The sequence below is a fragment of the Pongo pygmaeus genome, chromosome 3, assembly GCF_028885625.2.
Source record: "Pongo pygmaeus isolate AG05252 chromosome 3, NHGRI_mPonPyg2-v2.0_pri, whole genome shotgun sequence".
In the NCBI taxonomy this organism is placed as follows: Eukaryota; Metazoa; Chordata; class Mammalia; order Primates; family Hominidae; genus Pongo; species Pongo pygmaeus.
The window spans coordinates 77,728,053-77,751,577 of record NC_072376.2 but is presented as its reverse complement, the minus strand read 5'-3'; positions in this window follow the sequence as shown (position 1 = coordinate 77,751,577).

Here is a 23,525-nt window from a genome sequence, read left to right as displayed (position 1 = left end):
ATTCAACTCACAGACTTGCACGTTCCTTTGGATAGGATAGTTTTGAAACACTCCTTTTGTAGAATCTGCGAGTGTTTATTTCGAACGCTTTGAGGCCTATGCTGGAAAAGGAAATATCTTCACCTAAAAACTACACAGAAGCATTGTCAGAAACATCTTTGTGATGACTGCATTCAACTCACAGAGTTGAACCTACCTATTGATAGAGAAGTTTGGAAACACCCTTTTTGTAGAATCTGCAAGTGAATATTTGGAGCGATATGAGGCCTCTGCTGGGAAATGAAATACCTTCCCCTAAAAGCTAGACAGAAGCATATTCAGAAACGACTTGGCAATGTGTGCATCCAACTCACAGAGTTGAACCTTCCTTTCCCTAGAGCAGTTTTGAAACACTCTTTCAGTAGAATCTGAAAGTGGATATTTGGAGCGCTTTGAGGCCAGTGCTGGGAAACGAAATATCATCACAGAAAAACTAGACAGAAGCGTTCTGCGAAAGTTCTTTGTGATGAGTGCATTCAACTCAGGGACTCGAACGTTCCTTTTGATGGAACAGTTTTGAAACACTCCTTTTGTAGAATCTGCATGTGTTTATTTGGAGCGCTTTCAGGCCTATGCTGGAAAAGGAAATATCTTCCCCTAAAAAGTAGATAGAAGCATTCTCAGAAACTTCTTGGTGATGTGTACATTGAACTCACAGTGTTGAACCTTTCTTTGGATAGAGAAGTTTTGAAACACTCTTTTAGCAGAATCTTCAAGTGGATATATGGAGTTCCTTGAGGCCTACGCCGGAAAAGGAAATATCTTCCCGTAGAAACTAGGCAAAAGCATTCTCAGAAAGTCCCCTGTGCTTTGTGCATTCAACTCACAGAGTTCAATCTTCCTTTTGATAGAGCAGTTTTGAAACACTCTTTTTGTAGAATCTGCACGAGGATATTTGGAACGCTTTGAGGCCTATGCTTCAAAAGGAAATATCCTGGCATAGAAACGGGACGGAAGCATTCTCAGAAACTTCTTTGCGATGAGGGCCTTCAAGTCACAGAGTGAAACCTTCCTTTTGATAGGCCAGCTTTGAAACACTGCTTCTGTAGAATCCACAAGTGGATGCTTGGAGCTCTTTGAGGCTTAGCCTGGAAAAGGTAATATCTTCATATACAAACTAGACAGAAGCATTCTCAGAAACTTCTTTCTCATGTGGGGATGGAACTCACAGAGTTGAACATTCCTTTTCACAGAGCAGTTCTGCAACCCTCTTTTGGTGGAAACTGCACGTGGATGTTTGGTGCGATTGCGTCATACAGTGGAAAAGGAAATACATTCAGACGAAAACTAGATAGAACCATTCTCAGAAACTTCTTGAGATGAGTGCATTCTACTCACAGAGTTGTACCTTCCTTTTGATAGAATAGTTTTGAAACACACTTTTTGTGCAAACCGCAAGTGGATAGTTGGAGCGCTTTGAGGCGTATGCTGCAAAACGAAATATCTTCACATACAAACTAGACAGAAGCATTCTCAGAAACTTCTTTGTGATGTGCGCATTCAATTCACAGAGTTGAAGCTTCCTTTTCATATAGCACTTTTGAAACGCTCTGTTAGTAGAATCTGCAAGGGAATATTTGGAGTGCTACGAGGCCAACACTGGAAAAGGAAATACCTTCACATGCAAACCAGACGGAAGCATTCTCAGAAACTACCCTGTGGTTTATGCATCCAACTCACTGAGAGGAATCTTCCCTTTGAGAGCGCAGTTTGGAAACACTCTTTTTGCAGAATTTGCTAGGGGATGTTTGGAGCGATTTCAGGACTAGGCTCTAAAAGGAAATATCTTCACTTAAACACTAGACAGAAGCATTGTCAGAAACTTCGGTGTGATGAGTGCATTCAACTCACAGACCTGAACCTTCCTTTTGATAGAGCAGTTTTGAAACGCTCTTTTAGTAGCATCTGAAAGTGGATATTTGGAGCGCTTTGAGGCCAAGGCTGGAAAACGAAATATCATCACATAAAAACTAGACAGAAGCATTCTCAGAAACTTCTTTGTGATGAGTGGATTCAACTCACAGACTTGCACGTTCCTTTGGATAGGATAGTTTTGAAACACTCCTTTTGTAGAATCTGCGAGTGTTTATTTCGAACGCTTTGAGGCCCATGCTGGAAAAGGAAATAACTTCACCTAAAAACTAGACAGAAGCATTGTCAGAAACATCTTTGTGATGACTGCATTCAACTCACAGAGTTGAACCTACCTATTGATAGAGAAGTTTTGAAACACCCTTTTTGTAGAATCTGCAAGTGAATATTTGGAGCGATATGAGGCCTCTGCTGGGAAATGAAATATCTTCCCCTAAAAGCTAGACAGAAGCATACTCAGAAACGACTTGGCAATGTGTGCATCCAACTCACAGAGTTGAACCTTCCTTTCCCTAGAGCAGTTTTGAAACACTCTTTTAGTAGAATCTGAAAGTGGATATTTGGAGCGCTTTGAGGCCAGTGCTGGGAAACGAAATATCATCACAGAAAAACTAGACAGAAGCGTTCTGCGAAAGTTCTTTGTGATGAGTGCATTCAACTCAGAGACTCGAACGTTCCTTTTGATAGAACAGTTTTGAAACACTCCTTTTGTAGAATCTGCAAGTGTTTATTTGGAGCGCTTTCAGCCCTATGCTGGAAAAGGAAATATCTTCCCCTGAAAAGTAGATAGAAGCATTCTCAGAAACTTCTCGGTGATGTGTACATTGAACTCACAGTGTTGAACCTTTCTTTGGAGAGAGAAGTTTTGAAACACTCTTTTAGCAGAATCTTCAAGTGGATATATGGAGTTCCTTGAGGCCTACGCCGGAAAAGGAAATATCTTCCCGTAGAAACTAGGCAAAAGCATTCTCAGAAAGTTCCCTGTGCTTTGTGCATTCAACTCACAGAGTTCAACCTTCCTTTTGATAGAGCAGTTTTGAAACACTCTTTTTGTAGAATCTGCACGTGGATATTTGGAACGCTTTGAGGCCTATGCTTCAAAAGGAAATATCCTGGCATAGAAACGGGACGGAAGCATTCTCAGAAACTTCTTTGCGATGAGGGCCTTCAAGTCACAGAGTGAAACCTTCCTGTTGATAGGTCAGCTTTGAAACACTGCTTCTGTAGAATCCGCAAGTGGATGCTTGGAGCTCTTTGAGGCTTAGGCTGGAAAAGGTAATATCTTCATATACAAACTAGACAGAAGCATTCTCAGAAACTTCTTTCTCATGTGGGGATGTAACTCACAGAGTTGAACATTCCTTTTCACAGAGCAGTTCTGCAACCCTCTTTTGGTGGAAACTGCAAGTCGATGTTTGGTGCGATTGCGTCATCCAGTGGAAAAGGAAATACATTCAGACGAAAACTAGATAGAACCATTCTCAGAAACTTCTTGAGATGAGTGCATTCTACTCACAGAGTTGTACCTTCCTTTTGATAGAATAGTTTTGAAACACACTTTTTGTGCAAACCGCAAGTGGATAGTTGGAGCGCTTTGAGGCGTATGCTGCAAAAGGAAATATCTTCACATACAAACTAGACAGAAGCATTCTCAGAAACTTCTTTGTGATGTGCGCATTCAACTCACAGAGTTGAAGCTTCCTTTTCATATAGCACTTTTGAAACGCTCTGTTAGTAGAATCTGCAAGGGAATATTTGGAGTGCTACGAGGCCAACACTGGAAAAGGAAATACCTTCACATGCAAACCAGACGGAAGCATTCTCAGAAACTACCCTGTGCTTTATGCATTCAACTCACTGAGAGGAATCTTCCCTTTGAGAGCGCAGTTTGGAAACACTCTTTTTGCAGAATTTGCTAGGGGATGTTTGGAGCGATTTCAGGACTAGGCTGGAAAAGGAAATATCTTCACTTAAACACTAGACAGAAGCATTGTCAGAAACTTCGGTGTGATGAGTGCATTCAACTCACAGACCTGAACCTTCCTTTTGATAGAGCAGTTTTGAAACGCTCTTTTAGTAGCATCTGAAAGTGGATATTTGGAGCGCTTTGAGGCCAAGGCTGGAAAACGAAATATCATCACATAAAAACTAGACAGAAGCATTCTCAGAAACTTCTTTGTGATGAGTGGATTCAACTCACAGACTTGCACGTTCCTTTGGATAGGATAGTTTTGAAACACTCCTTTTGTAGAATCTGCGAGTGTTTATTTCGAACGCTTTGAGGCCTATGCTGGAAAAGGAAATATCTTCACCTATAAACTAGACAGAAGCATTGTCAGAAACATCTTTGTGAGGACTGCATTCAACTCACAGAGTTGAACCTACCTATTGATAGAGAAGTTTTGAAACACCCTTTTTGTAGAATCTGCAAGTGAATATTTGGAGCGATATGAGGCCTCTGCTGGGAAATGAAATATCTTCCCCTAAAAGCTATACAGAAGCATACTCAGAAACGACTTGGCAATGTGTGCATCCAACTCACAGAGTTGAACCTTCCTTTCCCTAGAGCAGTTTTGAAACACTCTTTTAGTAGAATCTGAAAGTGGATATTTGGAGCGCTTTGAGGCCAGTGCTGGGAAACGAAATATCATCACAGAAAAACTAGACAGAAGCGTTCTGCGAAAGTTCTTTGTGATGAGTGCATTCAACTCAGAGACTCGAAAGTTCCTTTTGATAGAACAGTTTTGAAACACTCCTTTTGTAGAATCTGCAAGTGTTTATTTGGAGCGCTTTCAGCCCTATGCTGGAAAAGGAAATATCTTCCCCTAAAAAGTAGATAGAAGCATTCTCAGAAACTTCTTGGTGATGTGTACATTGAACTCACAGTGTTGAACCGTTCTTTGGAGAGAGAAGTTTTGAAACACTCTTTTAGTAGAATCTTCAAGTGGATATATGGAGTTCCTTGAGGCCTACGCCGGAAAAGGAAATATCTTCCCGTAGAAACTAGGCAAAAGCATTCTCAGAAAGTTCCCTGTGCTTTGTGCATTCAACTCACAGAGTTCAACCTTCCTTTTGATAGAGCAGTTTTGAAACACTCTTTTTGTAGAATCTGCACGTGGATATTTGGAACGCTTTGAGGCCTATGCTTCAAAAGGAAATATCCTGGCATAGAAACGGGACGGAAGCATTCTCAGAAACTTCTTTGCGATGAGGGCCTTCAAGTCACAGAGTGAAACCTTCCTTTTGATAGGCCAGCTTTGAAACACTGCTTCTGTAGAATCCGCAAGTGGATGCTTGGAGCTCTTTGAGGCTTAGGCTGGAAAAGGTAATATCTTCATATACAAACTAGACAGAAGCATTCTCAGAAACTTCTGTGTCATGTGGGGATGGAACTCACAGAGTGGAACATTCCTTTTCACAGAGCAGTTCTGCAACCCTCTTTTGGTGGAAACTGCACGTGGATGTTTGGTGCGATTGCGTCATCCAGTGGAAAAGGAAATACATTCAGACGAAAACTAGATAGAACCATTCTCAGAAACTTCTTGAGATGAGTGCATTCTACTCACAGAGTTGTACCTTCCTTTTGATAGAATAGTTTTGAAACACACTTTTTGTGCAAACCGCAAGGGGATAGTTGGAGCGCTTTGAGGCGTATGCTGCAAAACGAAATATCTTCACATAAAAACTAGACAGAAGCATTCTCAGAAACTTCTTTGTGATGTGCGCATTCAACTCACAGAGTTGAAGCTTCCTTTTCATATAGCACTTTTGAAACGCTCTGTTAGTAGAATCTGCAAGGGAATATTTGGAGTGCTACGAGGCCAACACTGGAAAAGGAAATACCTTCACATACAAACCAGATGGAAGCATTCTCAGAAACTACCCTGTGTTTTATGCATTCAACTCACTGAGAGGAATCTTCCCTTTGAGAGCGCAGTGTGGAAACACTCTTTTTGCAGAATTTGCTAGGGGATGTTTGGAGCGATTTCAGGACTAGGCTGGAAAAGGAAATATCTTCACTTAAACACTAGACAGAAGCATTGTCAGAAACTTCGGTGTGATGAGTGCATTCAACTCACAGACCTGAACCTTCCTTTTCATAGAGCAGTTTTGAAACGCTCTTTTAGTAGCATCTGAAAGTGGATATTTGGAGCGCTTTGAGGCCAAGGCTGGAAAACGAAATATCATCACATAAAAACTAGACAGAAGCATTCTCAGAAACTTCTTTGTGATGAGTGGATTCAACTCACAGACTTGCACGTTCCTTTGCATAGGATAGTTTTGAAACACTCCTTTTGTAGAATCTGCGAGTGTTTATTTCGAACGCTTTGAGGCCTATGCTGGAAAAGGAAATATCTTCACCTAAAAACTAGACGGAAGCATTGTCAGAAACATTTTGTGATGACTGCATTCAACTCACAGAGTTGAACCTACCTATTGATAGAGAAGTTTTGAAACACCCTTTTTGTAGAATCTGCAAGTGAATATTTGGAGCGATATGAGGCCTCTGCTGGGAAATGAAATATCTTCCCCTAAAAGCTAGACAGAAGCATACTCAGAAACGACTTGGCAATGTGTGCATCCAACTCACAGAGTTGAACCTTCCTTTCCCTAGAGCAGTTTTGAAACACTCTTTTAGTAGAATCTGAAAGTGGATATTTGGAGCGTTTTGAGGCCTGTGCTGGGCAACGAAATATCATCACAGAAAAACTAGACAGAAGCGTTCTGCGAAAGTTCTTTGTGATGAGTGCATTCAACTCAGAGACTCGAACGTTCCTTTTAATAGAACAGTTTTGAAACACTCCTTTTGTAGAATCTGCAAGTGTTTATTTGGAGCGCTTTCAGGCCTATGCTGGAAAAGGAAATATCTTCCCCTAAAAAGTAGATAGAAGCATTCTCAGAAACTTCTTGGTGATGTGTACATTGAACTCACAGTGTTGAACCTTTCTTTGGATAGAGAAGTTTTGAAACACTCTTTTAGCAGAATCTTCAAGTGGATATATGGAGTTCCTTGAGGCCTACGCCGGAAAAGGAAATATCTTCCCGTAGAAACTAGGCAAAAGCATTCTCAGAAAGTTCCCTGTGCTTTGTGCATTCAACTCACAGAGTTCAACCTTCCTTTTGATAGAGCAGTTTTGAAACACTCTTTTTGTAGAATCTGCACGTGGATATTTGGAACGCTTTGAGGCCTATGCTTCAAAAGGAAATATCCTGGCATAGAAACGGGACGGAAGCATTCTCAGAAACTTCTTTGCGATGAGAGCCTTCAAGTCACAGAGTGAAACCTTCCTTTTGATAGGCCAGCTTTGAAACACTGCTTCTGTAGAATCCGCAAGTGGATGCTTGGAGCTCTTTGAGGCTTAGGCTGGAAAAGGTAATATCTTCATATACAAACTAGACAGAAGCATTCTCAGAAACTTCTTTGTCATGTGGGGATGGAACTCACAGAGTGGAACATTCCTTTTCACAGAGCAGTTCTGCAACCCTCTTTTGGTGGAAACTGCTCGTGGATGTTTGGTGCGATTGCGTCATCCAGTGGAAAAGGAAATACATTCAGACGAAAACTAGATAGAACCATTCTCAGAAACTTCTTGAGATGAGTGCATTCTACTCACAGAGTTGTACCTTCCTTTTGATAGAATAGTTTTGAAACACACTTTTTGTGCAAACCGCAAGTGGATAGTTGGAGCGCTTTGAGGCGTATGCGGCAAAACGAAATATCTTCACATACAAACTAGACAGAAGCATTCTCAGAAACTTCTTTGTGATGTGCGCATTCAACTCACAGAGTTGAAGCTTCCTTTTCATATAGCACTTTTGAAACGCTCTGTTAGTAGAATCTGCAAGGGAATATTTGGAGTGCTACGAGGCCAACACTGGAAAAGGAAATACCTTCACATGCAAACCAGACGGAAGCATTCTCAGAAACTACCCTGTGGCTTATGCATCCAACTCACTGAGAGGAATCTTCCCTTTGAGAGCGCAGTTTGGAAACACTCTTTTTGCAGAATTTGCTAGGGGATGTTTGGAGCGATTTCAGGACTAGGCTGGAAAAGGAAATATCTTCACTTAAACACTAGACAGAAGCATTGTCAGAAACTTCGGTGTGATGAGTGCATTCAACTCACAGACCTGAACCTTCCTTTTGATAGAGCAGTTTTGAAACGCTCTTTTAGTAGCATCTGAAAGTGGATATTTGGAGCGCTTTGAGGCCAAGGCTGGAAAACGAAATATCATCACATAAAAACTAGACAGAAGCATTCTCAGAAACTTCTTTGTGATGAGTGGATTCAACTCACAGACTTGCACGTTCCTTTGGATAGGATAGTTTTGAAACACTCCTTTTGTAGAATCTGCGAGTGTTTATTTCGAACGCTTTGAGGCCCATGCTGGAAAAGGAAATATCTTCACCTATAAACTAGACAGAAGCATTGTCAGAAACATCTTTGTGATGACTGCATTCAACTCACAGAGTTGAACCTACCTATTGATAGAGAAGTTTTGAAACACCCTTTTTGTAGAATCTGCAAGTGAATATTTGGAGCGATATGAGGCCTCTGCTGGGAAATGAAATATCTTCCCCTAAAAGCTAGACAGAAGCATACTCAGAAACGACTTGGCAATGTGTGCATCCAACTCACAGAGTTGAACCTTCCTTTCCCTAGAGCAGTTTTGAAACACTCTTTCAGTAGAATCTGAAAGTGGATATTTGGAGCGCTTTGAGGCCAGTGCTGGGAAACGAAATATCATCACAGCAAAACTAGACAGAAGCGTTCTGCGAAAGTTCTTTGTGATGAGTGCATTCAACTCAGGGACTCGAACGTTCCTTTTGATAGAACAGTTTTGAAACACTCCTTTTGTAGAATCTGCAAGTGTTTATTTGGAGCGCTTTCAGGCCTATGCTGGAAAAGGAAATATCTTCCCCTAAAAAGTAGATAGAAGCATTCTCAGAAACTTCTTGGTGATGTGTACATTGAACTCACAGTGTTGAACCTTTCTTTGGAGAGAGAAGTTTTGAAACACTCTTTTAGCAGAATCTTCAAGTGGATATATGGAGTTCCTTGAGGCCTACACCGGAAAAGGAAATATCTTCCCGTAGAAACTAGGCAAAAGCATTCTCAGAAAGTTCCCTGTGCTTTGTGCATTCAACTCACAGAGTTCAACCTTCCTTTTGATAGAGCAGTTTTGAAACACTCTTTTTGTAGAATCTGCACGTGGATATTTGGAAAGCTTTGCGGCCTATGTTGAAAAGGAAATATCCTGGCATAGAAACGGGACGGAAGCATTCTCAGAAACCTCTTTGCGATGAGGGCCTTCAAGTCACAGAGTGAAACCTTCCTTTTGATAGGCCAGCTTTGAAACACTGCTTCTGTAGAATCCGCAAGTGGATGCTTGGAGCTCTTTGAGGCTTAGACTGGAAAAGGTAATATCTTCATATACAAACTAGACAGAAGCGTTCTCAGAAACTTCTTTCTCATGTGGGGATGGAACTCACAGAGTTGAACATTCCTTTTCACAGAGCAGTTCTGCAACCCTCTTTTGGTGGAAACTGCAAGTGGATGTTTGGTGCGATTGCGTCATCCAGTGGAAAAGGAAATACATTCAGACGAAAACTAGATAGAACCATTCTCAGAAACTTCTTGAGATGAGTGCATTCTACTCACAGTGTTGTACCTTCCTTTTGATAGAATAGTTTTGAAACACACTTTTTGTGCAAACCGCAAGTGGATAGTTGGAGCGCTTTGAGGCGTATGCTGCAAAACGAAATATCTTCACATAAAAACTAGACAGAAGCATTCTCAGAAACTTCTTTGTGATGTGCGCATTCAACTCACAGAGTTGAAGCTTCCTTTTCATATAGCACTTTTGAAACGCTCTGTTAGTAGAATCTGCAAGGGAATATTTGGAGTGCTACGAGGCCAACACTGGAAAACGAAATACCTTCACATGCAAACCAGACGGAAGCATTCTCAGAAACTACCCTGTGGTTTATGCATCCAACTCACTGAGAGGAATCTTCCCTTTGAGAGCGCAGTTTGGAAACACTCTTTTTGCAGAATTTGCTAGGGGATGTTTGGAGCGATTTCAGGACTAGGCTGGAAAAGGAAATATCTTCACTTAAACGCTAGACAGAAGCATTGTCAGAAACTTCGGTGTGATGAGTGCATTCAACTCACAGACCTGAACCTTCCTTTTGATAGAGCAGTTTTGAAACGCTCTTTTAGTAGCATCTGAAAGTGGATATTTGGAGCGCTTTGAGGCCAAGGCTGGAAAACGAAATATCATCACATAAAAACTAGACAGAAGCATTCTCAGAAACTTCTTTGTGATGAGTGGATTCAACTCACAGACTTGCACGTTCCTTTGCATAGGATAGTTTTGAAACACTCCTTTTGTAGAATCTGCGAGTGTTTATTTCGAACGCTTTGAGGCCTATGCTGGAAAAGGAAATATCTTCACCTAAAAACTAGACGGAAGCATTGTCAGAAACATCTTTGTGATGACTGCATTCAACTCACAGAGTTGAACCTACCTATTGATAGAGAAGTTTTGAAACACCCTTTTTGTAGAATCTGCAAGTGAATATTTGGAGCGATATGAGGCCTCTGCTGGGAAATGAAATATCTTCCCCTAGAAGCTAGACAGAAGCATACTCAGAAACGACTTGGCAATGTGTGCATCCAACTCACAGAGTTGAACCTTCCTTTCCGTAGAGCAGTTTTGAAACACTCTTTTAGTAGAATCTGAAAGTGGATATTTGGAGCGTTTTGAGGCCAGTGCTGGGCAACGAAATATCATCACAGAAAAACTAGACAGAAGCGTTCTGCGAAAGTTCTTTGTGATGAGTGCATTCAACTCAGGGACTCGAACGTTCCTTTTGATAGAACAGTTTTGAAACACTCCTTTTGTAGAATCTGCAAGTGTTTATTTGGAGCGCTTTCAGGCCTATGCTGGAAAAGGAAATATCTTCCCCTAAAAAGTAGATAGAAGCATTCTCAGAAACTTCTTGGTGATGTGTACATTGAACTCACAGTGTTGAACCTTTCTTTGGAGAGAGAAGTTTTGACACACTCTTTTAGCAGAATCTTCAAGTGGATATATGGAGTTCCTTGAGGCCTACGCCGGAAAAGGAAATATCTTCCTGTAGAAACTAGGCAAAAGCATTCTCAGAAAGTTCCCTGTGCTTTGTGCATTCAACTCACAGAGTTCAACCTTCCTTTTGATAGAGCAGTTTTGAAACACTCTTTTTGTAGAATCTGCACGTGGATATTTGGAACGCTTTGAGGCCTATGCTTCAAAAGGAAATATCCTGGCATAGAAACGGGACGGAAGCATTCTCAGAAACTTCTTTGCGATGAGGGCCTTCAAGTCACAGAGTGAAACCTTCCTTTTGATAGGCCAGCTTTGAAACACTGCTTCTGTAGAATCCGCAAGTGGATGCTTGGAGCTCTTTGAGGCTTAGGCTGGAAAAGGTAATATCTTCATATACAAACTAGACAGAAGCATTCTCAGAAACTTCTTTGTCATGTGGGGATGGAACTCACAGAGTGGAACATTCCTTTTCACAGAGCAGTTCTGCAACCCTCTTTTGGTGGAAACTGCACGTGGATGTTTGGTGCGATTGCGTCATCCAGTGGAAAAGGAAATACATTCAGACGAAAACTAGATAGAACCATTCTCAGAAACTTCTTGAGATGAGTGCATTCTACTCACAGAGTTGTACCTTCCTTTTGATAGAATAGTTTTGAAACACACTTTTTGTGCAAACCGCAAGTGGATAGTTGGAGCGCTTTGAGGCGTATGCTGCAAAACGAAATATCTTCACATAAAAACTAGACAGAAGCATTCTCAGAAACTTCTTTGTGATGTGCGCATTCAACTCACAGAGTTGAAGCTTCCTTTTCATATAGCACTTTTGAAACGCTCTGTTAGTAGAATCTGCAAGGGAATATTTGGAGTGCTACGAGGCCAACACTGGAAAAGGAAATACCTTCACATACAAACCAGATGGAAGCATTCTCAGAAACTACCCTGTGTTTTATGCATTCAACTCACTGAGAGGAATCTTCCCTTTGAGAGCGCAGTGTGGAAACACTCTTTTTGCAGAATTTGCTAGGGGATGTTTGGAGCGATTTCAGGACTAGGCTGGAAAAGGAAATATCTTCACTTAAACACTAGACAGAAGCATTGTCAGAAACTTCGGTGTGATGACTGCATTCAACTCACAGACCTTAACCTTCCTTTTGATAGAGCAGTTTTGAAACGCTCTTTTAGTAGCATCTGAAAGTGGATATTTGGAGCGCTTTGAGGCCAAGGCTGGAAAACGAAATATCATCACATAAAAACTAGACAGAAGCATTCTCAGAAACTTCTTTGTGATGAGTGGATTCAACTCACAGACTTGCACGTTCCTTTGCATAGGATAGTTTTGAAACACTCCTTTTGTAGAATCTGCGAGTGTTTATTTCGAACGCTTTGAGGCCTATGCTGGAAAAGGAAATATCTTCACCTAAAAACTAGACGGAAGCATTGTCAGAAACATCTTTGTGATGACTGAATTCAACTCACAGAGTTGAACCTACCTATTGATAGAGAAGTTTTGAAACACCCTTTTTGTAGAATCTGCAAGTGAATATTTGGAGCGATATGAGGCCTCTGCTGGGAAATGAAATATCTTCCCCTAAAAGCTAGACAGAAGCATACTCAGAAACGACTTGGCAATGTGTGCATCCAACTCACAGAGTTGAACCTTCCTTTCCCTAGAGCAGTTTTGAAACACTCTTTTAGTAGAATCTGAAAGTGGATATTTGGAGCGTTTTGAGGCCAGTGCTGGGCAACGAAATATCATCACAGAAAAACTAGACAGAAGCGTTCTGCGAAAGTTCTTTGTGATGAGTGCATTCAACTCAGAGACTCGAACGTTCCTTTTGATAGAACAGTTTTGAAACACTCCTTTTGTAGAATCTGCAAGTGTTTATTTGGAGCGCTTTCAGGCCTATGCTGGAAAAGGAAATATCTTCCCCTAAAAAGTAGATAGAAGCATTCTCAGAAACTTCTTGGTGATGTGTACATTGAACTCACAGTGTTGAACCTTTCTTTGGAGAGAGAAGTTTTGAAACACTCTTTTAGCAGAATCTTCAAGTGGATATATGGAGTTCCTTGAGGCCTACGCCGGAAAGGAAATATCTTCCTGTAGAAACTAGGCAAAAGCATTCTCAGAAAGTTCCCTGTGCTTTGTGCATTCAACTCACAGAGTTCAACCTTCCTTTTCATAGAGCAGTTTTGAAACACTCTTTTTGTAGAATCTGCACGTGGATATTTGGAACGCTTTGAGGCCTATGCTTCAAAAGGAAATATCCTGGCATAGAAACGGGACGGAAGCATTCTCAGAAACTTCTTTGCGATGAGGGCCTTCAAGTCACAGAGTGAAACCTTCCTTTTGATAGGCCAGCTTTGAAACACTGCTTCTGTAGAATCCGCAAGTGGATGCTTGGAGCTCTTTGAGGCTTAGGCTGGAAAAGGTAATATCTTCATATACAAACTAGACAGAAGCATTCTCAGAAACTTCTGTGTCATGTGGGGATGGAACTCACAGAGTGGAACATTCCTTTTCACAGAGCAGTTCTGCAACCCTCTTTTGGTGGAAACTGCACGTGGATGTTTGGTGCGATTGCGTCATCCAGTGGAAAAGGAAATACATTCAGACGAAAACTAGATAGAACCATTCTCAGAAACTTCTTGAGATGAGTGCATTCTACTCACAGAGTTGTACCTTCCTTTTGATAGAATAGTTTTGAAACACACTTTTTGTGCAAACCGCAAGTGGATAGTTGGAGCGCTTTGAGGCGTATGCTGCAAAACGAAATATCTTCACATAAAAACTAGACAGAAGCATTCTCAGAAACTTCTTTGTGATGTGCGCATTCAACTCACAGAGTTGAAGCTTCCTTTTCATATAGCACTTTTGAAACGCTCTGTTAGTAGAATCTGCAAGGGAATATTTGGAGTGCTACGAGGCCAACACTGGAAAAGGAAATACCTTCACATGCAAACCAGACGGAAGCATTCTCAGAAACTACCCTGTGGCTTATGCATCCAACTCACTGAGAGGAATCTTCCCTTTGAGAGCGCAGTTTGGAAACACTCTTTTTGCAGAATTTGCTAGGGCATGTTTGGAGCGATTTCAGGACTATGTTGGAAAAGGAAATATCTTCACTTAAACACTAGACAGAAGCATTGTCAGAAACTTCGGTGTGATGAGTGCATTCAACTCACAGACCTGAAACTTCCTTTTGATAGAGCAGTTTTGAAACGCTCTTTTAGTAGCATCTGAAAGTGGATATTTGGAGCGCTTTGAGGCCAAGGCTGGAAAACGAAATATCATCACATAAAAACTAGACAGAAGCATTCTCAGAAACTTCTTTGTGATGAGTGGATTCAACTCACAGACTTGCACGTTCCTTTGGATAGGATAGTTTTGAAACACTCCTTTTGTAGAATCTGCGAGTGTTTATTTCGAACGCTTTGAGGCCTATGCTGGAAAAGGAAATATCTTCACCTAAAAACTACACAGAAGCATTGTCAGAAACATCTTTGTGATGACTGCATTCAACTCACAGAGTTGAACCTACCTATTGATAGAGAAGTTTGGAAACACCCTTTTTGTAGAATCTGCAAGTGAATATTTGGAGCGATATGAGGCCTCTGCTGGGAAATGAAATACCTTCCCCTAAAAGCTAGACAGAAGCATACTCAGAAACGACTTGGCAATGTGTGCATCCAACTCACAGAGTTGAACCTTCCTTTCCCTAGAGCAGTTTTGAAACACTCTTTCAGTAGAATCTGAAAGTGGATATTTGGAGCGCTTTGAGGCCAGTGCTGGGTAACGAAATATCATCACAGAAAAACTAGACAGAAGCGTTCTGCGAAAGTTCTTTGTGATGAGTGCATTCAACTCAGGGACTCGAACGTTCCTTTTGATGGAACAGTTTTGAAACACTCCTTTTGTAGAATCTGCATGTGTTTATTTGGAGCGCTTTCAGGCCTATGCTGGAAAAGGAAATATCTTCCCCTAAAAAGTAGATAGAAGCATTCTCAGAAACTTCTTGGTGATGTGTACATTGAACTCACAGTGTTGAACCTTTCTTTGGATAGAGAAGTTTTGAAATACTCTTTTAGCAGAATCTTCAAGTGGATAAATGGAGTTCCTTGAGGCCTATGCCGGAAAAGGAAATATCTTCCCGTAGAAACTAGGCAAAAGCATTCTCAGAATGTTCCCAGTGCTTTGTGCGTTCAACTCACAGAGTTCAACCTTCCTTTTGATAGAGCAGTTTTGAAACACTCTTTTTGTAGAATCTGCACGAGGATATTTGGAACGCTTTGAGGCCTATGCTTCAAAAGGAAATATCCTGGCATAGAAACTGGACGGAAGCATTCTCAGAAACTTCTTTGCGATGAGGGCCTTCAAGTCACAGAGTGAAACCTTCCTTTTGATAGGCCAGCTTTGAAACACTGCTTCTGTAGAATCCGCAATTGGATGCTTGGAGCTCTTTGAGGCTTAGGCTGGAAAAGGTAATATCTTCATATACAAACTAGACAGAAGCATTCTCAGAAACTTCTTTCTCATGTGGGGATGTAACTCACAGAGTTGAACATTCCTTTTCACAGAGCAGTTCTGCAACCCTCTTTTGGTGGAAACTGCAAGTGGATGTTTGTTGCGATTGCGTCATCCAGTGGAAAAGGAAATACATTCAGACGAAAACTAGATAGAACCATTCTCAGAAACTTCTTGAGATGAGTGCATTCTACTCACAGAGTTGTACCTTCCTTTTGATAGAATAGCTTTGAAACACACTTTTTGTGCAAACCGCAAGTGGATAGTTGGAGCGCTTTGAGGCGTATGCTGCAAAACGAAATATCTTCACATACAAACTAGACAGAAGCATTCTCAGAAACTTCTTTGTGATGTGCGCATTCAACTCACAGAGTTGAAGCTTCCTTTTCATATAGCACTTTTGAAACGCTCTGTTAGTAGAATCTGCAAGGGAATATTTGGAGTGCTACGAGGCCAACACTGGAAAAGGAAATACCTTCACATACAAACCAGACGGAAGCATTCTCAGAAACTACCCTGTGCTTTATGCATTCAAGTCACTGAGAGGAATCTTCCCTTTGAGAGCGCAGTTTGGAAACCCTCTTTTTGCAGAATTTGCTAGGGGAGGTTTGGAGCGATTTCAGGACTATGCTGGAAAAGGAAATATCTTCACTTAAACACTAGACAGAAGCATTGTCAGAAACTTCGGTGTGATGAGTGCATTGAACTCACAGACCTGAACCTTCCTTTTGATAGAGCAGTTTTGAAACGCTCTTTTAGTAGTATCTGAAACTGGATATTTGGAGCGCTTTGAGGCCAAGGCTGGAAAACGAAATATCATCACATAAAAACTAGACAGAAGCATTCTCAGAAACTTCTTTGTGATGAGTGGATTCAACTCACAGACTTGCACGTTCCTCTGGATAGGATAGTTTTGAAACACTCCTTTTGTAGAATCTGCGAGTGTTTATTTCGAACGCTTTGAGGCCTATGCTGGAAAAGGAAATATCTTCACCTAAAAACTAGACAGAAGCATTGTCAGAAACATCTTTGTGATGACTGCATTCAACTCACAGAGTTGAACCTACCTATTGATAGAGAAGTTTTGAAACACCCTTTTTGTAGAATGTGCAAGTGAATATTTTGAGCGATATGAGGCCTCTGCTGGGAAATGAAATATCTTCCCCTAAAAGCTAGACAGAAGCATACTCAGAAACGACTTGGCAATGTGTGCATCCAACTCACAGAGTTGAACCTTCCTTTCCCTAGAGCAGTTTTGAAACACTCTTTCAGTAGAATCTGAAAGTGGATATTTGGAGCGCTTTGAGGCCAGTGCTGGGCAACGAAATATCATCACAGAAAAACTAGACAGAAGCGTTCTGCGAAAGTTCTTTGTGATGAGTGCATTCAACTCAGAGACTCGAACGTTCCTTTTGATAGAACAGTTTTGAAACACTCCTTTTGTAGAATCTGCAAGTGTTTATTTGGAGCGCTTTCAGGCCTATGCTGGAAAAGGAAATATCTTCCCCTAAAAAGTAGATAGAAGCATTCTCAGAAACTTCTCGGTGATGTGTACATTGAACTCACAGTGTTGAACCTTTCTTTGGATAGAGAAGTTTTGAAACACTCTTTTAGCAGAATCTTCAAGTGGATATATGGAGTTCCTTGAGGCCTACGCCGGAAAAGGAAATATCTTCCCGCAGAAACTAGGCAAAAGCATTCTCAGAAAGTTCCCTGTGCTTTGTGCATTCAACTCACAGAGTTCAATCTTCCTTTTGATAGAGCAGTTTTGAAACACTCTTTTTGTAGAATCTGCACGTGGATATTTGGAACGCTTTGAGGCCTATGCTTCAAAAGGAAATATCCTGGCATAGAAACGGGACGGAAGCATTCTCAGAAACTTCTTTGCGATGAGGGCCTTCAAGTCACAGAGTGAAACCTTCCTTTTGATAGGCCAGCTTTGAAACACTGCTTCTGTAGAATCCGCAAGTGGATGCTTGGAGCTCTTTGAGGCTTAGCCTGGAAAAGGTAATATCTTCATATACAAACTAGACAGAAGCATTCTCAGAAACTTCTTTCTCATGTGGGGATGGAACTCACAGAGTTGAACATTCCTTTTCACAGAGCAGTTCTGCAACCCTCTTTTGGTGGAAACTGCACGTGGATGTTTGGTGCGATTGCGTCATCCAGTGGAAAAGGAAATACATTCAGACGAAAACTAGATAGAACCATTCTCAGAAACTTCTTGAGATGAGTGCATTCTACTCACAGAGTTGTACCTTCCTTTTGATAGAATAGTTTTGAAACACACTTTTTGTGCAAACCGCAAGTGGATAGTTGGAGCGCTTTGAGGCGTATGCTGCAAAACGAAATATCTTCACATAAAAACTAGACAGAAGCATTCTCAGAAACTTCTTTGTGATGTGCGCATTCAACTCACAGAGTTGAAGCTTCCTTTTCATATAGCACTTTTGAAACGCTCTGTTAGTAGAATCTGCAAGGGAATATTTGGAGTGCTACGACGCCAACACTGGAAAAGGAAATACCTTCACATGCAAACCAGACGGAAGCATTCTCAGAAACTACCCTGTGGCTTATGCATCCAACTCACTGAGAGGAATCTTCCCTTTGAGAGCGCAGTTTGGAAACACTCTTTTTGCAGAATTTGCTAGGGGATGTTTTGAGCGATTTCAGGACTAGGCTGGAAAAGGAAATATCTTCACTTAAACACTAGACAGAAGCATTGTCAGAAACTTCGGTGTGATGAGTGCATTCAACTCACAGACCTGAACCTTCCTTTTGATAGAGCAGTTTTGAAACGCTCTTTTAGTAGCATCTGAAAGTGGATATTTGGAGCGCTTTGAGGCCAAGGCTGGAAAACGAAATATCATCACATAAAAACTAGACAGAAGCATTCTCAGAAACTTCTTTGTGATGAGTGGATTCAACTCACAGACTTGCACGTTCCTTTGGATAGGATAGTTTTGAAACACTCCTTTTGTAGAATCTGCGAGTGTTTATTTCGAACGCTTTGAGGCCCATGCTGGAAAAGGAAATATCTTCACCTAAAAACTAGACAGAAGCATTGTCAGAAACATCTTTCTGATGACTGCATTCAACTCACAGAGTTGAACCTACCTATTGATAGAGAAGTTTTGAAACACCCTTTTTGTAGAATCTGCAAGTGAATATTTGGAGCGATATGAGGCCTCTGCTGGGAAATGAAATATCTTCCCCTAAAAGCTAGACAGAAGCATACTCAGAAACGACTTGGCAATGTGTGCATCCAACTCACAGAGTTGAACCTTCCTTTCCGTAGAGCAGTTTTGAAACACTCTTTTAGTAGAATCTGAAAGTGGATATTTGGAGCGTTTTGAGGCCAGTGCTGGGCAACGAAATATCATCACAGAAAAACTAGACAGAAGCGTTCTGCGAAAGTTCTTTGTGATGAGTGCATTCAACTCAGAGACTCGAACGTTCCTTTTGATAGAACAGTTTTGAAACACTCCTTTTGTAGAATCTGCAAGTGTTTATTTGGAGCGCTTTCAGGCCTATGCTGGAAAAGGAAATATCTTCCCCTAAAAAGTAGATAGAAGCATTCTCAGAAACTTCTTGGTGATGTGTACATTGAACTCACAGTGTTGAACCTTTCTTTGGAGAGAGAAGTTTTGAAACACTCTTTTAGCAGAATCTTCAAGTGGATATATGGAGTTCCTTGAGGCCTACGCCGGAAAAGGAAATATCTTCCTGTAGAAACTAGGCAAAAGCATTCTCAGAAAGTTCCCTGTGCTTTGTGCATTCAACTCACAGAGTTCAACCTTCCTTTTGATAGAGCAGTTTTGAAACACTCTTTTTGTAGAATCTGCACGTGGATATTTGGAACGCTTTGAGGCCTATGCTTCAAAAGGAAATATCCTGGCATAGAAACGGGACGGAAGCATTCTCAGAAACTTCTTTGCGATGAGGGCCTTCAAGTCACAGAGTGAAACCTTCCTTTTGATAGGCCAGCTTTGAAACACTGCTTCTGTAGAATCCGCAAGTGGATGCTTGGAGCTCTTTGAGGCTTAGGCTGGAAAAGGTAATATCTTCATATACAAACTAGACAGAAGCATTCTCAGAAACTTCTGTGTCATGTGGGGATGGAACTCACAGAGTGGAACATTCCTTTTCACAGAGCAGTTCTGCAACCCTCTTTTGGTGGAAACTGCACGTGGATGTTTGGTGCGATTGCGTCATCCAGTGGAAAAGGAAATACATTCAGACGAAAACTAGATAGAACCATTCTCAGAAACTTCTTGAGATGAGTGCATTCTACTCACAGAGTTGTACCTTCCTTTTGATACAATAGTTTTGAAACACACTTTTTGTGCAAACCGCAAGTGGATAGTTGGAGCGCTTTGAGGCGTATGCTGCAAAACGAAATATCTTCACATAAAAACTAGACAGAAGCATTCTCAGAAACTTCTTTGTGATGTGCGCATTCAACTCACAGAGTTGAAGCTTCCTTTTCATATAGCACTTTTGAAACGCTCTGTTAGTAGAATCTGCAAGGGAATATTTGGAGTGCTACGAGGCCAACACTGGAAAAGGAAATACCTTCACATACAAACCAGATGGAAGCATTCTCAGAAACTACCCTGTGTTTTATGCATTCAACTCACTGAGAGGAATCTTCCCTTTGAGAGCGCAGTGTGGAAACACTCTTTTTGCAGAATTTGCTAGGGGATGTTTTGAGCGATTTCAGGACTAGGCTGGAAAAGGAAATATCTTCACTTAAACACTAGACAGAAGCATTGTCAGAAACTTCGGTGTGATGAGTGCATTCAACTCACAGACCTGAACCTTCCTTTTGATAGAGCAGTTTTGAAACGCTCTTTTAGTAGCATCTGAAAGTGGATATTTGGAGCGCTTTGAGGCCAAGGCTGGAAAACGAAATATCATCACATAAAAACTAGACAGAAGCATTCTCAGAAACTTCTTTGTGATGAGTGGATTCAACTCACAGACTTGCACGTTCCTTTGCATAGGATAGTTTTGAAACACTCCTTTTGTAGAATCTGCGAGTGTTTATTTCGAACGCTTTGAGGCCTATGCTGGAAAAGGAAATATCTTCACCTAAAAACTAGACGGAAGCATTGTCAGAAACATCTTTGTGATGACTGCATTCAACTCACAGAGTTGAACCTACCTATTGATAGAGAAGTTTTGAAACACCCTTTTTGTAGAATCTGCAAGTGAATATTTGGAGCGATATGAGGCCTCTGCTGGGAAATGAAATATCTTCCCCTAAAAGCTAGACAGAAGCATACTCAGAAACGACTTGGCAATGTGTGCATCCAACTCACAGAGTTGAACCTTCCTTTCCCTAGAGCAGTTTTGAAACACTCTTTTAGTAGAATCTGAAAGTGGGTATTTGGAGCGTTTTGAGGCCAGTGCTGGGCAACGAAATATCATCACAGAAAAACTAGACAGAAGCGTTCGGCGAAAGTTCTTTGTGATGAGTGCATTCAACTCAGAGACTCGAACGTTCCTTTTGATAGAACAGTTTTGAAACACTCCTTTTGTAGAATCTGCAAGTGTTTATTTGGAGCGCTTTCAGGCCTATGCTGGAAAAGGAAATATCTTCCCCTAAAAAGTAGATAGAAGCATTCTCAGAAACTTCTTGGTGATGTGTACATTGAACTCACAGTGTTGAACCTTTCTTTGGATAGAGAAGTTTTGAAACACTCTTTTAGCAGAATCTTCAAGTGGATATATGGAGTTCCTTGAGGCCTACGCCGGAAAAGGAAATATCTTCCCGTAGAAACTAGGCAAAAGCATTCTCAGAAAGTTCCCTGTGCTTTGTGCATTCAACTCACAGAGTTCAACCTTCCTTTTGATAGAGCAGTTTTGAAACACTCTTTTTGTAGAATCTGCACGTGGATATTTGGAACGCTTTGAGGCCTATGCTTCAAAAGGAAATATCCTGGCATAGAAACGGGACGGAAGCATTCTCAGAAACTTCTTTGCGATGAGAGCCTTCAAGTCACAGAGTGAAACCTTCCTTTTGATAGGCCAGCTTTGAAACACTGCTTCTGTAGAATCCGCAAGTGGATGCTTGGAGCTCTTTGAGGCTTAGGCTGGAAAAGGTAATATCTTCATATACAAACTAGACAGAAGCATTCTCAGAAACTTCTTTGTCATGTGGGGATGGAACTCACAGAGTGGAACATTCCTTTTCACAGAGCAGTTCTGCAACCCTCTTTTGGTGGAAACTGCACGTGGATGTTTGGTGCGATTGCGTCATCCAGTGGAAAAGGAAATACATTCAGACGAAAACTAGATAGAACCATTCTCAGAAACTTCTTGAGATGAGTGCATTCTACTCACAGAGTTGTACCTTCCTTTTGATAGAATAGTTTTGAAACACACTTTTTGTGCAAACCGCAAGTGGATAGTTGGAGCGCTTTGAGGCGTATGCTGCAAAACGAAATATCTTCACATACAAACTAGACAGAAGCATTCTCAGAAACTTCTTTGTGATGTGCGCATTCAACTCACAGAGTTGAAGCTTCCTTTTCATATAGCACTTTTGAAACGCTCTGTTAGTAGAATCTGCAAGGGAATATTTGGAGTGCTACGAGGCCAACACTGGAAAAGGAAATACCTTCACATGCAAACCAGACGGAAGCATTCTCAGAAACTACCCTGTGGCTTATGCATCCAACTCACTGAGAGGAATCTTCCCTTTGAGAGCGCAGTTTGGAAACACTCTTTTTGCAGAATTTGCTAGGGGATGTTTGGAGCGATTTCAGGACTAGGCTGGAAAAGGAAATATCTTCACTTAAACACTAGACAGAAGCATTGTCAGAAACTTCGGTGTGATGAGTGCATTCAACTCACAGACCTGAACCTTCCTTTTGATAGAGCAGTTTTGAAACGCTCTTTTAGTAGCATCTGAAAGTGGATATTTGGAGCGCTTTGAGGCCAAGGCTGGAAAACGAAATATCATCACATAAAAACTAGACAGAAGCATTCTCAGAAACTTCTTTGTGATGAGTGGATTCAACTCACAGACTTGCACGTTCCTTTGGATAGGATAGTTTTGAAACACTCCTTTTGTAGAATCTGCGAGTGTTTATTTCGAACGCTTTGAGGCCCATGCTGGAAAAGGAAATATCTTCACCTATAAACTAGACAGAAGCATTGTCAGAAACATCTTTGTGATGACTGCATTCAACTCACGGAGTTGAACCTACCTATTGATAGAGAAGTTTTGAAACACCCTTTTTGTAGAATCTGCAAGTGAATATTTGGAGCGATATGAGGCCTCTGCTGGGAAATGAAATATCTTCCCCTAAAAGCTAGACAGAAGCATACTCAGAAACGACTTGGCAATGTGTGCATCCAACTCACAGAGTTGAACCTTCCTTTCCGTAGAGCAGTTTTGAAACACTCTTTTAGTAGAATCTGAAAGTGGATATTTGGAGCGTTTTGAGGCCAGTGCTGGGCAACGAAATATCATCACAGAAAAACTAGACAGAAGCGTTCTGCGAAAGTTCTGTGTGATGAGTGCATTCAACTCAGAGACTCGAACGTTCCTTTTGATAGAACAGTTTTGAAACACTCCTTTTGTAGAATCTGCAAGTGTTTATTTGGAGCGCTTTCAGGCCTATGCTGGAAAAGGAAATATCTTCCCCTAAAAAGTAGATAGAAGCATTCTCAGAAACTTCTTGGTGATGTGTACATTGAACTCACAGTGTTGAACCTTTCTTTGGAGAGAGAAGTTTTGAAACACTCTTTTAGCAGAATCTTCAAGTGGATATATGGAGTTCCTTGAGGCCTACGCCGGAAAAGGAAATATCTTCCTGTAGAAACTAGGCAAAAGCATTCTCAGAAAGTTCCCTGTGCTTTGTGCATTCAACTCACAGAGTTCAACCTTCCTTTTGATAGAGCAGTTTTGAAACACTCTTTTTGTAGAATCTGCACGTGGATATTTGGAACGCTTTGAGGCCTATGCTTCAAAAGGAAATATCCTGGC